Genomic DNA, 11,875 nt, shown 5'->3' with positions numbered 1-11,875 from the left:
CCCTTTCGTACTTGTTAAAAAGGTGTAAGTACGACACATATTTCTTTTCCGCAATTTTTGCATTAATGGACACCCGGGAACCTCGAACCCACAAAAAAAGAAGATACTGCTGTGTTAATAGTGTTATGAATAATTTTTTGTGAAAGCATGACACTATGCCATAATGTTCCGTTTCAGTTGACTCTCTTGCCCTACAAGTCACTGCTCACTGTGACCAGTGATGGAACAGCAGTGTCTGTGCGATTTTCATCACACTTCTGTCCTATGCCATCCTTACCAGAGTTGGCGGCACATAGATACCCAAATTTCAAAAGTGTTGCTTTCTCAGGTGGTTGTTTTTGATTTGCTCAATATCAGTTTGCACTTCAGCTGCATCAAACTTTTTTGCCTCTTCAACAACATCAACAACAATCTTATGACACCTGTGTTGTCCTTCTGGTTGCCTACAAAGACCAGTTAATCTAGCAACAACACTGACAGTCTTTACTATCTTCTAATGGGGAAGAGGTGTGTCCCACCATGTGTTCCACATTGTTGTCGCTATATGGGCTGGCTGGGGAGGCAACAACTGTGAGGCAACAACTGTAATATGTTTGCATATCTTAAAGTGATGCTTGTACTGTGTTATAACATCTAACTTAGTCTTGAACTTGCTGCACAAGAACACTGGCTCACAGTCGTGGTGAAAAGCTTTTGTATGTTGAGCAAATGAGTTGTATGCACTACAAAAAAAGTCACAGTGATAGCACACATGTTGCTCTACCAGGCCTGGTGCGGTTCCTTCTGACACTGCTGCTGATGCTGACACACCGCTGCTTGCCTCGTACACTGTTGCAGCTGCAGTAGACATGGCCATCTCTGTATCTATTGCTGCCTTGTCACCTGTCATGGTAACTTCAGGTGGTATCGGTCTCACTTCTGCACCAGAGATGTTGTTTGCCCCTTGAGGGCTCTCGTAATCAGGGCCAATAATTTCGTAGGCATTGTCTCCTGCATCAAAGAAACAATAAGAACAGCCTGAATTAATAAACATAGCTCTAAAAAGTACGGACATGAAAACTTAACCACAAGCTTTGCACATCAGTGACCAGGCTTAATGAATAATACTTGCAGGAGGAGTTACACAATTGTGGGTGTACATTACAGTTAAGCCTCATTAGAAGAGATACTCAAGTGGCACGGGAAACGTCTCGAAACCAAAAATTTTAAAACACTGAGGAGCCAGACTAGATCACATTATTATGCATCATCACTAAGGTATGTTTAGATATATCTGAAGGAATAATTGCTCAGGGTGGCTTAAAGGGCCCCTAAACCACTTCTTGACATCTTTTGAACATTTCAAGTAAACACGTGCATCAAAATCAGAATGCCGTCACAATTGACGATGCCAAACGCCACAGTGCTATGCACTGTGGGAGCACCACAATATGAAGAAAACGACCCCGTGCACCTCTCTGGACCTATCCTGCACCCCCCAGTTTGTCCTGACATCACCAGGCTGTCTCTGATGATGGCACCAGTTTCAGGTGCTGTCGATTGGTCGAACGAAAGTGTACGACTGCCGGCAAGGCCTGCAAGCAAATACACACTCCCTCTTCCTCGTCGCGTTGCTCGCGATGCCATTGTGGGCAGCCAATCGGGGCAAAGAACAGAAACGCCAACGGAAGGGTCTCCCTATGAGGCTCTTCAACTAGAGTCACCATACAGTTCCATTGTATTGGTGAGGTCATTAGCGCCACCCCTCGCAGGACGACGGGCCTGCACGGCAGCAACAGAGCTCGTTGGTGATGGCCTGTCCCGTAACATTTGGAGGTGTACTAGCTGAGGAAAAGATGATACTGTCCAGATGGCGTGTACCAGATGAAAGAGTAAAGTGAGCGGTGACTACTTTTCGATAATCAAACATGTAGCTCCACTATTAATGCACTGTTTCGAAAAATTCTCGTGGCTACGTGTTCGTTGCCTTAACATGTACAACTGCAACACCGCAACTAAATTTCAACCTCGGTTTAGGGGCCCTTTAAAGAAGACATTCACAGCTTTTTAGTGACTGTAGATTGTGTTAGCTTCCTTCCTAACTTCTGGAAGTTAAACACTTCACTTTGCAAGCCTTGTTGCTCGCAGTACCTTTGAGGTGCTCTTAGACGCTCGTCAGCTTCAACTGCCGACACTTTCTGCCCTGCACTGTCCTCGTTGCCCTCCTTTTCTAGTTCATGCTTAATGAGACATGCGCAATTGACTTGTGTGAGGATAGCGTGATCTTTACACCTTTCGGAGCACACAAGGTGCATGAAGTGAATGTGTGTGGGTTGTGTCCCTTCGTAGTGAATACTTAAAAAGTCGTTAGTAACAAAGGTGTCTCTTGTGTACAATGTTGTTAACGTGACAAACATTGGAAAACCAACCAAACCATTTTCAGATGTCTCTTACAACGAAGTGTATCTTGTAATGAGATTCTACTGTACTGAATATTTTTCATCTATGGATTGTCTGCATGTACATATAGTCACAAAGACGTGTGGAATGGCAAATCAGGAAAAGCTTGTACTCTTACTTTTTGTCCCTAACATAAGCAGCTGATAACAATGATAAAAAAGCAGGCAATGAGGTTAGCAAACATAATCCTTCAGCTCTAAACAGTTTTTTGGGCCCACATCATTCCCTCATGACATAAGGAAACAACTTGATTGCAGTAATGGCTGCATGTGATCTGAGTTGATTGAAACAAACAATACGTAAGGTTGTCCTGTATGTAATTTTATCAGAGTGCTTTTTACATGTCCTGCTGGCGATCCTGGCTGCACGATGTTTCTCATGCTTTTTTTTATGGCATGATTCTTTTCCACTCCACTATTTTTTCTGGTTTTCTCCCCTTTCCCTTCCCCCTTGCGTAAAATAGCACACCTGAAGTATCAAATCTGTTGAATTATTGTGTGTATCAAACCTGTTAACATGCGGGCTTCTCTGTGGTGTGTTGTATTTTTGCGCTGTACAAGTCAATTCAAGATGAAAGATGGAGTGTCCCTGCCTTTAGTTTAATTGTATGTGTGTATATATATATATATATTATGTCTCTCTCATGTTTTGAACTATATGTACATTCAGGAGTGCCTGCATGCTCTTCTCCCCTGCTCGAGTGACGAAAAGGAGAGCCTTTTTTATGTACCATAGTAAAACATTCACAGGTTTTCGCTGTGCCCATTACATCACTTATCATATGGATCTGTCACAATACAGAGTAGCAGTGGCCCATAATACTAGCCCATCCCAACATAACTATAATTTAGCACATACCAACATGCTGTGAAACAGCTGTTGCAAAGCCGCTGGTGCTGGCAATTTCCGCAACACTGCAGTGGTACAGCCGAGTGCCACCTGTATAGTGACAAACGTATATGCATGTTAGCAACTCAGTAGTTGCTCATGGTTTCATAAGCTTTACACTACACAATAAAGTAATCTACACAACTTTGTTGGAACAAATACACATAATTAGGACACCATTTAAACACTAACACGAATAATTGCCCCCAATCTCTCACTCACTAAGGGATAATACTACTGTAACATCGGTGGAGAGCTCAGATTAACACAGCCCATAAAGGACAAGCTTTCTTTGAGGAAAACAGCTATAACAGCGGTTAGTTTTCTTGATCATTGTATGTGCTAGCTTTGATTTAAATGTCATGCAGAACTATAACATATGAAGTGCCGGATTTCTAGCAGCAGAAGGCGTCGTCAGCCTCATGGTACAACTGATTTTTGCACTGTTTGTGTCAGTCAGCCGACACATACAAAGAAAACCGAATTCACACATACATATACAGTGCCAAGTGCACTCCTCCTTGTGAAAACGCAGCCACCAGTTCCAATGCTGCTGAAAGGAAAGGTTATATAGAGTGCGAGACTGCATGGAACTACCACTTATGACTGTAAGTATATGATCTGCTGATTGGAGAGGTAGTCACATGCTATTTCTAGTCTCGTTTAGAAGCATTACTAAAGGATGAATTAAAATCGATTCATAAGTGAAGAATTTCACGCATCCAGTTTGGTTAACTAACTTGTGAGAAAAAGACATGTTTACCTGGAATAGCAACCTTTTTTTCCTGCTGCAAAACTTTCCTTCGAATTAATTAAATAACTTTGCAGCGTCATAATATATTGTGTTTCTCGCAACTACTTGCTGGCAGTGGCGAGTTAGTGTTTATATCCGACTCATTGGGCGACAATACTGCCAAACACAAATGCTTCACGAACACGAGAACACGTCCCTCGCAGAGAATAGCAACCATATATGCCTCTGTGAGACATGATCGCACCTTTGTGGTCAAAATGTACATTAGAACGACACCACCATCTCATTAAAAAAAAGCCTCGGTACAAGGCAGCAGCCAACTGCATAATGTGAAATTGCAACTGATGTCCACTTACTGGTGGCCTGTGTTTGAGTCACTTCTGGCAGTTGACTGGGTGCTGAGAAATGCAAGTCCTGGGTTGTCCCTACAAAACATACAGGGTTATGTCAAATGTTGAAAATATATATACACCGGCATTTCATAATTGCAAACCAAATGAGCAAACTAATAAACAACTGTAAACAGAGTGCACATGATAAGATAGGCTGTCAACTGGTAATGCATTACGCGAAAAACCTAATGCATAGGAAAGACTATATGTATACACACGAAGCTTACACACAATTTAATTCGCTCTAGGTTTTTCCGTGCAGTATATTCAAATTATTATGTCTCGTGGTTAGAGCAAAATTAGTGTAAATTACGCACTAAATTATGTACCCTGGAAAACATTTCTTCAATATGCACCTGTGCACGCTTCGAATGAGTAGCGTTGTAAAATTTACGTACATGGCATTTAACATAGTTGCTGAACACGGATTTCCTTTGCCCTGTGTCGTGTACAGTGAGCTACATATATCTGCCCCCCTTCCCCTTTTTTGTACTAGCCATACTGCGTGCCACTGCACTTATACATATGTCAATAAACCTCATGACAGACATAAAAAAAGCGCCAATCACCCATGCCTGCAGGTTGTAGTGGGCCTAACCTAACCAAGCATCTGCATGTTGTAGTGCGCCTAATCTAACCAAGCATGGGCTGTTGCTTTTTATAGTAAACACAGGACCGTGCTCATTGCAAGTATGTATCATGTCACTAAGCAAATATGCAATTTCATTGTACCACTATTTTTTTATCACATGGATGTCTCTGTTGAGAGGCAAGACAAAAAGCAGTCACTTCTCAGAACTAATTAGCTTTTCTAAAACACATTTCTAACTTTTCAATGACTTTTGCTGCTATGCATTTGTCTCCAGAGAGCATACTTGATTTGACTTTCCAATCAGAGACATAACATAAATATGCCATGTTAAGATGACTGCCTGGAGCACGTGAGAATTTTCATCTTGGTGTAACACACTGTATCTTGATTTCGTTGACATTTGGTCAAATGGTACACCCAATATACCCACATACTAGTTTTCTTGTCCAAATTGCATGCCAATGTATTTTGATTTTTTGGCATTAGCTCCTCTGCACTACGTCAAGTTGTACTACATTGGCTCTTTCACATCCTCTTGTCCTTGCAGCTGCCTTCTTGCGTTATATAAAGCGGGTGCCTGAAAAATATCATATGCAAAAGTCAACACAAGGGCATGGTGCAAAACCACATGAAGACATTCAAGGCCATGGCAATAAACGAAAGTCTTAGCTCTTAGTCTTCCTAGTGAAATGCATGCAAAACATCCAAATGACTGCAACAGTCAACTGCTAAACTAACTTAAATTTTTAGATTTAAGCAAAAAAATAACCAACAGTTCATCCTTGTTTGTCACGAATGTTAGTATACTCCTGCTAATGAATAGAATATTGGTCATTTTCAGACGTCATAGGTCTGTCATGAGTCTGGTGTATCGCAAACACCACTTGCGACACATCCTAAGCACATGCTCAGTGTGCCCCCCGCACCATCCCTGGTTGTACCACTGCTGAAGCCATAATTTGAGGATTATAGCTGCAAAGATGATGCTCAGTAGGGATTAAAATATTGTCCTTCAGTTCAATGGATATATGGATGTGCCTATAAAAAAAAGGGCAACAAGGCTTGTTATGGCAAGCTTACCCACATTTCAATACTAACAAGAAAGTTGACTGCAGCCTGCATCTAAGCTTACTAAAAGGCATGAACTTATTTTCATGTATGAGGTGCGCAATGGAGTTCATTTTTGACAGACCCGACTACTGCTGCAGTTTGAAATCTAGCATTTTAGATTCTTGAAGGCATGTATAAGTTGCAGTTAAACCACAGTTATTAGTTTATTACCCCAACCTATTGTTCTGTGTACGACAGACTGGTAACACGGAATTAAAGCAACATTTTATTTTGATATTTTATTGCTCTGCTAAAAATCAAGCGATAAACACATTTTGATCTGCCATGCAATAGCAAAATGCACACATTACACTTGTAACCGCCAGAGGAAGGCTGATTTAGCTGTTCATATGACATAACTCTCACACGCCAACTGATATTAGCACAGGCATGTCCAAAACAATAAGCGTATGCAAAGCGCCCCTGCAATTGTAATTCCACACAGCAGCCGTTATATTCGATGCCGATGCATAACTAGCTGCTCGACAATTCACCGAGTTCGTAGACATAAGTATTCTTTCAGTTTCGCACCATGCACGAAAACCGCAACAGGAGACAAAACCAGACCTATAATCATACCATTTCAATACATGAGCAAAAACAGTTCAGTCTTAGGGATAAACACTGTGAGAGCGATTTAGTGCGCGACGGCGACGAGAGACGGCTTCGAGCGACAAAACGGGCCGTCGCTTGAACAGATGGCTCGGTTCTGGAAATCTAGAAATCGTCGCTCGTCGCCCGGAAGTGCTATGAGCGACTAGCCAATAACGCGAAGCCGGAACTGGATGTACATCGCTCAAATACTACCGATTGTCGCGCCGAACGAGCAAATGATTCAGTTTTTATACGTGCAAGGATAAGAACCTACTGCAAGACCTCCGGAAATATTTTATGCTACTTTTTATAGTAAAATACATCAACGTAAATTACTAAAGCACGCGTCACGCGTGATTGCAGCCCTCATGCCGGCAACACCGGGGAGGCGTCGCTCAAGATCGTCGCTCGCACGGAGTACGACTTGTAGGCGACGAGCGAACGCGACAGCCATCTCCATCGCGTCGCTTGTAGCTGCCGCACGCAAGATCGCTTATATGGGGTTTATACTTTTTTCAACATAAAACATGGATTCCTCATGCGTTTTCAGTAAGTTCAAGATAACGCGCCCAACTGACCTCTTGCAGCATGCAGCTGAATGCCTGCGGCAAAGTTTCTAACTAGCACTGGTGCTGCACGTAACTTCAGTGGTCGCAGGTTCCCCCTGAGCGAGACACCGTCAAGCGCGCGGTTTATTTATAAAGAAAGCATGCTGCCAGCAAAATGACGCCTTCTGTTATGTGATTCCTTAGTTCAACAGCGTTAAGTACACAGTAGACTGCCAAACTGAATAAATTAAAGCACACAAAACGCACGCTAATCACGCTCCGCATAGGCTCGAAATCACGGGCTGGTGAACGAACCATTTTAAGCATCCTCTCGCCTGGCGTCTTATTGAACATACCATAGTTCGCGTTTGCGATTTTTAAAGCTCTTACGGACAACGGCAAAGTGATAAAATCACCTGCAGTTATCGCGACGACTGGCTTTTTCGATTGACATCGAGAGACACAGCGCGTATGCCTAGTCCTTTGTCAATCGCGTCGGCTAAGCGCAGCGACGACTTCCTGGCGATAGCATAACATATACGGAGAATGTGCACCTAAGTGAGAATTAACTTACCGTGGAGGATTTGTTGTTATATCCAAGGCATGACGAACGACTGTCGTGTTTTCGTGGCGACGCGAGATGGCTGCTGACACACGATCTCCCTCGGCTGGCCTTCGTTGCTCGGTGGTCGTATCACCTTTCTCCGCTGCTGTGTTGTTCCGCGATCTTGAGCGCGCGCGCGCGCGCGGTGGAGCAACTCCGAGTGAAAAAGTAGAGCGCTCACTACGCGTTCCTTTGAACTGCGGCGGCCTGTTCTCTTAGAAGCAAAGCGATGTGTTCTTTGCTCAGCGTGCATGAATGATACATTGCCATGTTCGGGGCCAGCCAGCTACAGTTGAAGCAGAAGATTACGCTGCGTTTTGTTCTCTATTTTTTTACTTCTGATTTACGATGGAACAAGCATGTTAACTATATTGGAAATAAGGCAGCATCAGTTTTGGGATTCTTGCGGCGCAATTTTAGTCATTTACCGAGTAACTTGAAGACGCAGTTGTACTTCAGTCATGTACGCTCAATACTTGAATATGGATGTGTTTGTTGGGACCCACACACATCTGAGCTTATAAACAAATTAGAAAAAATCCAGAATAGGGCAGTTAGATTTGTTCTTGGTAATTATAGCCGGCAGCTTAGCATGACAGAAAGCAAACTTAAACTTAAATGGCAAGAGCTGAAGGATCGTAAAAGGCATATTAGATTAAAATTTTTCCACGATATTTATTATTCTAAAACAGGCATAAACCGCGAGAAATATATCCAGGCACCACACTATATATCTAGGCGACTTGACCACTGTTTGAAGGTCAGGGAATTTTCTTGTAGTGGTGACGTCTTCCGTTATTCTTTTTTTGTTAGAACTGTTCGAGATTGGAACAGTTTGCCATCGACCATTGTATATATTACAAAAAATGATGCTTTTTACCATGCGTTGAAATAATTTGTTGATGTATTCCTTCAAGTTTGTAACCTCCATGCTGTAATGCCCTACGGGGCGATGCAGGTAACTAATAAATAAATAAATAAATATTGCCGCAAGAGTAGAACGGGCATTCTACTCTCTCTCTGAAGGGGAGAGTGAAAAGCACATTTCACTCTCTCCTTGGTGAGAGAGTGAACAATGCATTTCACTCTCCTGGACATTTTGCGAGAGTAAAACGACGCTTTGAAGAGTGAACCGGCCGCTTCACTCCTGCGATACCCTTCCTAGTTTTTAGAGTGTAGAAGGAGTGACGTATGCAGGATTTGATTTTCCCTAGCGGGGAGGCGTGCTGTAATCCCCAAAAGAAAAGGAGAGGGAGATCACGAAAGGACAAAAATAACAAGGAGCGCAAAATACAATAAGACAAAAATAGCTTAAACAAGAAATCAACCAGATCCAAATGTTTTAAAATGTAACTTAGGGACAACGTGGGCGCTCTTTACTGGATGTACCAATTTTCTTTTTGTTTGTGCTTAGAGGTATTTCCGAATTGTTGATTCACGTGGCGAGATCAGACCTCGAAGTCGCATAAGATTGGTGCCTGGCCTGCGGCAGAAGAATGATCAGCAGCCACTATTTCATGAGAAGCAGAGTTCGTGACCTCGGCCACGGCAGCATATGCACCACGAATCCCCAAGATGAAAAAGTGAAGCACGCTCGAAAATTCGGCTAAACATCAGCTGGGGGTAGTTGCATAATGAAGCTTTAAAGCACTGAAACTGTAATAAGCACACTTGTCTGCCTTTACTTTTCAAGCTGCAATTACTATATTCATACATTATTTGTCCATGCAATCATGGCAAATTATTTCACATACTTTGGCCCAAACAATTGCTCATGAAAATAGTAATAAATTAACGACGTTCAATGCACATAAGATGAAATCAATATGTTATTTAGGAGCTTATACCTGCCGAATGGCGTCTTTACGGCAAGCTGCAGGCTGTGAGCGGCGCAGCCAAATCAAAATTGCTCCATCTGATGGAACTCTGTTAAAAGCTCCTTGGTTAAGCGTTCCGGGCAGTCGTCGAAATTGTCATCATCATCGTCCTCTTCAGTCTCCCACCCTGTAAATGCAGATGCCTTTATCATTGATGAGGCGTTATCTGTCATCACGCGTACCTGGAAAATAAAATGAAAACAGTTAACGGAGGCGAAATTGTACGAAAATACATATTTCATCCTTGTCAGCGATGCTCCACTGCAACAACGCTGCGTCATACTCCGAGCGGATCCGAGCAGCCGTGTAGCTCCCCAGGCGAGTGAAAACGTGTGAGCCGCGAAGTCGCTGTTCACGACTGTTGCATCGACAGCCAGGAAGCTCTGCGTAGATCGCAACGTTCACACGTCTAGTGCGATACAGACGTACTTCGCTCCCGCCAAAGACAATGATATTTTGGACTTCAGCGCTCATACTTTCTCGACAGGAACTTTCATATGAGGTCATCCCACGATGGGAACTTGTAGCCCGGGACCGCGACCTGAATCTGAAAGAATACAAAGCAGTTACTTTGATGAAAGATGGCTTATAATATTGTCAGACTTACCGTTACCAATTGTTCGAATCCTCCGCTATCGACAACACGAAAGGGCTTCATGTCAGTGCAAATAATTTTCATTATGGCGTCGTCAAGAGCAACCTTTCGATGAACAGGCACAGAGCAGCACCAAACGGTGAAGGCTGACGGTATCTTCGGCTTGCCAGCCCTTTGCCTACCTCACGTTCACGCTTTCTTTTTAGGTGCCGAATCAAATTACATGAAACTCAGACTACAGCATGTATAGTTTTGGAGCAAAGCTTGCTGCGTGCAGCTTGTTTGTGTTCTTCGCGGGTAAATTATAAAAATTGTTTCGCATGTGCCATCACATGTTAGCGGACTTACTGCGTGCGCGAGCCGCTGGGTGCAGGAGCCAGTGCGGCAATGCATTATGGAACCGTATTTTATTTGGAATGTAAGGCTGGAAAGGAGGGTGGGGGTGGTAGCACAGAAAGCTGAGGGGGATTGTTCAACAAATGGCCGCAGATGGCGAAAAAATGGACCCAGTGGCGCTGCTAAAAAAAAAACAAGCATAGTGCACCAATTAAAAAGGTCCCCCGGTGAGCGGATTATCTCCCGCTAGAGGCGCCGTAGTAAGCGCAATGTTAACCTACAAACTTTCTTCAACAATAAACACCGCAGGGGCGTCTGCGTCAGCAGGCGTTCGGTGTGTTGCGACACCACTTACCCAAGCACATGAGGGTTGGACCCCCCCGCGTGTAGCCGTGCGCGGCTTAACCGTGTCCAGAAAGCTGAGGGGGATTGTTCAACAAATGGCCGCAGATGGCGAAAAAATGGACCCAGTGGCGCTGCTAAAAAAAAAAAACAAGCATAGTACACCAATTAAAAAGGTCCCCCGGTGAGCGGATTATCTCCCGCTAGAGGCGCCGTAGTAAGCGCAATGTTAACCTACAAACTTTCTTCAACAATAAACCCCGCAGGGGCGTCTGCGTCAGCAGGCGTTCGGTGTGTTGCGACACCACTTACCCAAGCACATGAGGGTTGGACCCTCCCGCGTGTAGCCGTGCGCGGCTTAACCGTATCCGGGGAAAAGGGGATCCTGGGGGTTGAGCCAATGCCGGGTGTTTGGACCATTACGGCCCCTCGGCGGCGGCAACACACCACTTTGGCCTCGGCTTCACGTAGACGGCACCCCTGGACTGACCCACTTGGGGGAAATCGGAAGTTGCCTTTTCTTATCCTCCTCTCTAATCTTCCTCTTTCTCTTGCTTTCGGTCTTTCCTGTCTCTTCCTAGCTTCCTTTTTATTTCCACTTTTCCCAGGCAGCAAGGGTTAACCTTCTGTGGTATAGCCAACCTTGGTTATAACAGATTTGGTTATAGTAGTGTCGTACAGCTGGCGCGTGCAGGCCGTGTCTTTCACGGTCCATGGTGGGCTCCATGGTGAGTGGGTGGCGGTGCTGCCGAATTCCCGCATATATCTATGGCAAGTTGTTTTCAACCCCTCATCGTGAGGGTG

The 11,875-nt window shown here is 44.0% G+C and overlaps 1 long non-coding RNA gene across 1 annotated transcript; it reads right to left on the bottom strand.

The window, feature by feature from the left end:
• Positions 1 to 920: 920 nt before the first annotated feature.
• Positions 921 to 4,538, bottom strand: LOC142568500 (uncharacterized). Its single transcript, XR_012825445.1, has 3 exons — positions 4,438 to 4,538; positions 3,298 to 3,378; positions 921 to 990 (listed from the first exon to the last, which is right to left on the bottom strand). It is a non-coding gene; the product is annotated as an uncharacterized LOC142568500 (long non-coding RNA).
• Between the last annotated feature and the right edge of the window lie 7,337 nt (positions 4,539 to 11,875).

The sequence above is a fragment of the Dermacentor variabilis genome, unplaced genomic scaffold (genome assembly GCF_050947875.1).
Source record: "Dermacentor variabilis isolate Ectoservices unplaced genomic scaffold, ASM5094787v1 scaffold_20, whole genome shotgun sequence".
Classification (NCBI taxonomy): Eukaryota; Metazoa; Arthropoda; class Arachnida; order Ixodida; family Ixodidae; genus Dermacentor; species Dermacentor variabilis.
The sequence above is the reverse complement of the archived record's forward strand: the minus strand, read 5'-3'. Positions and strand labels throughout refer to the sequence as shown.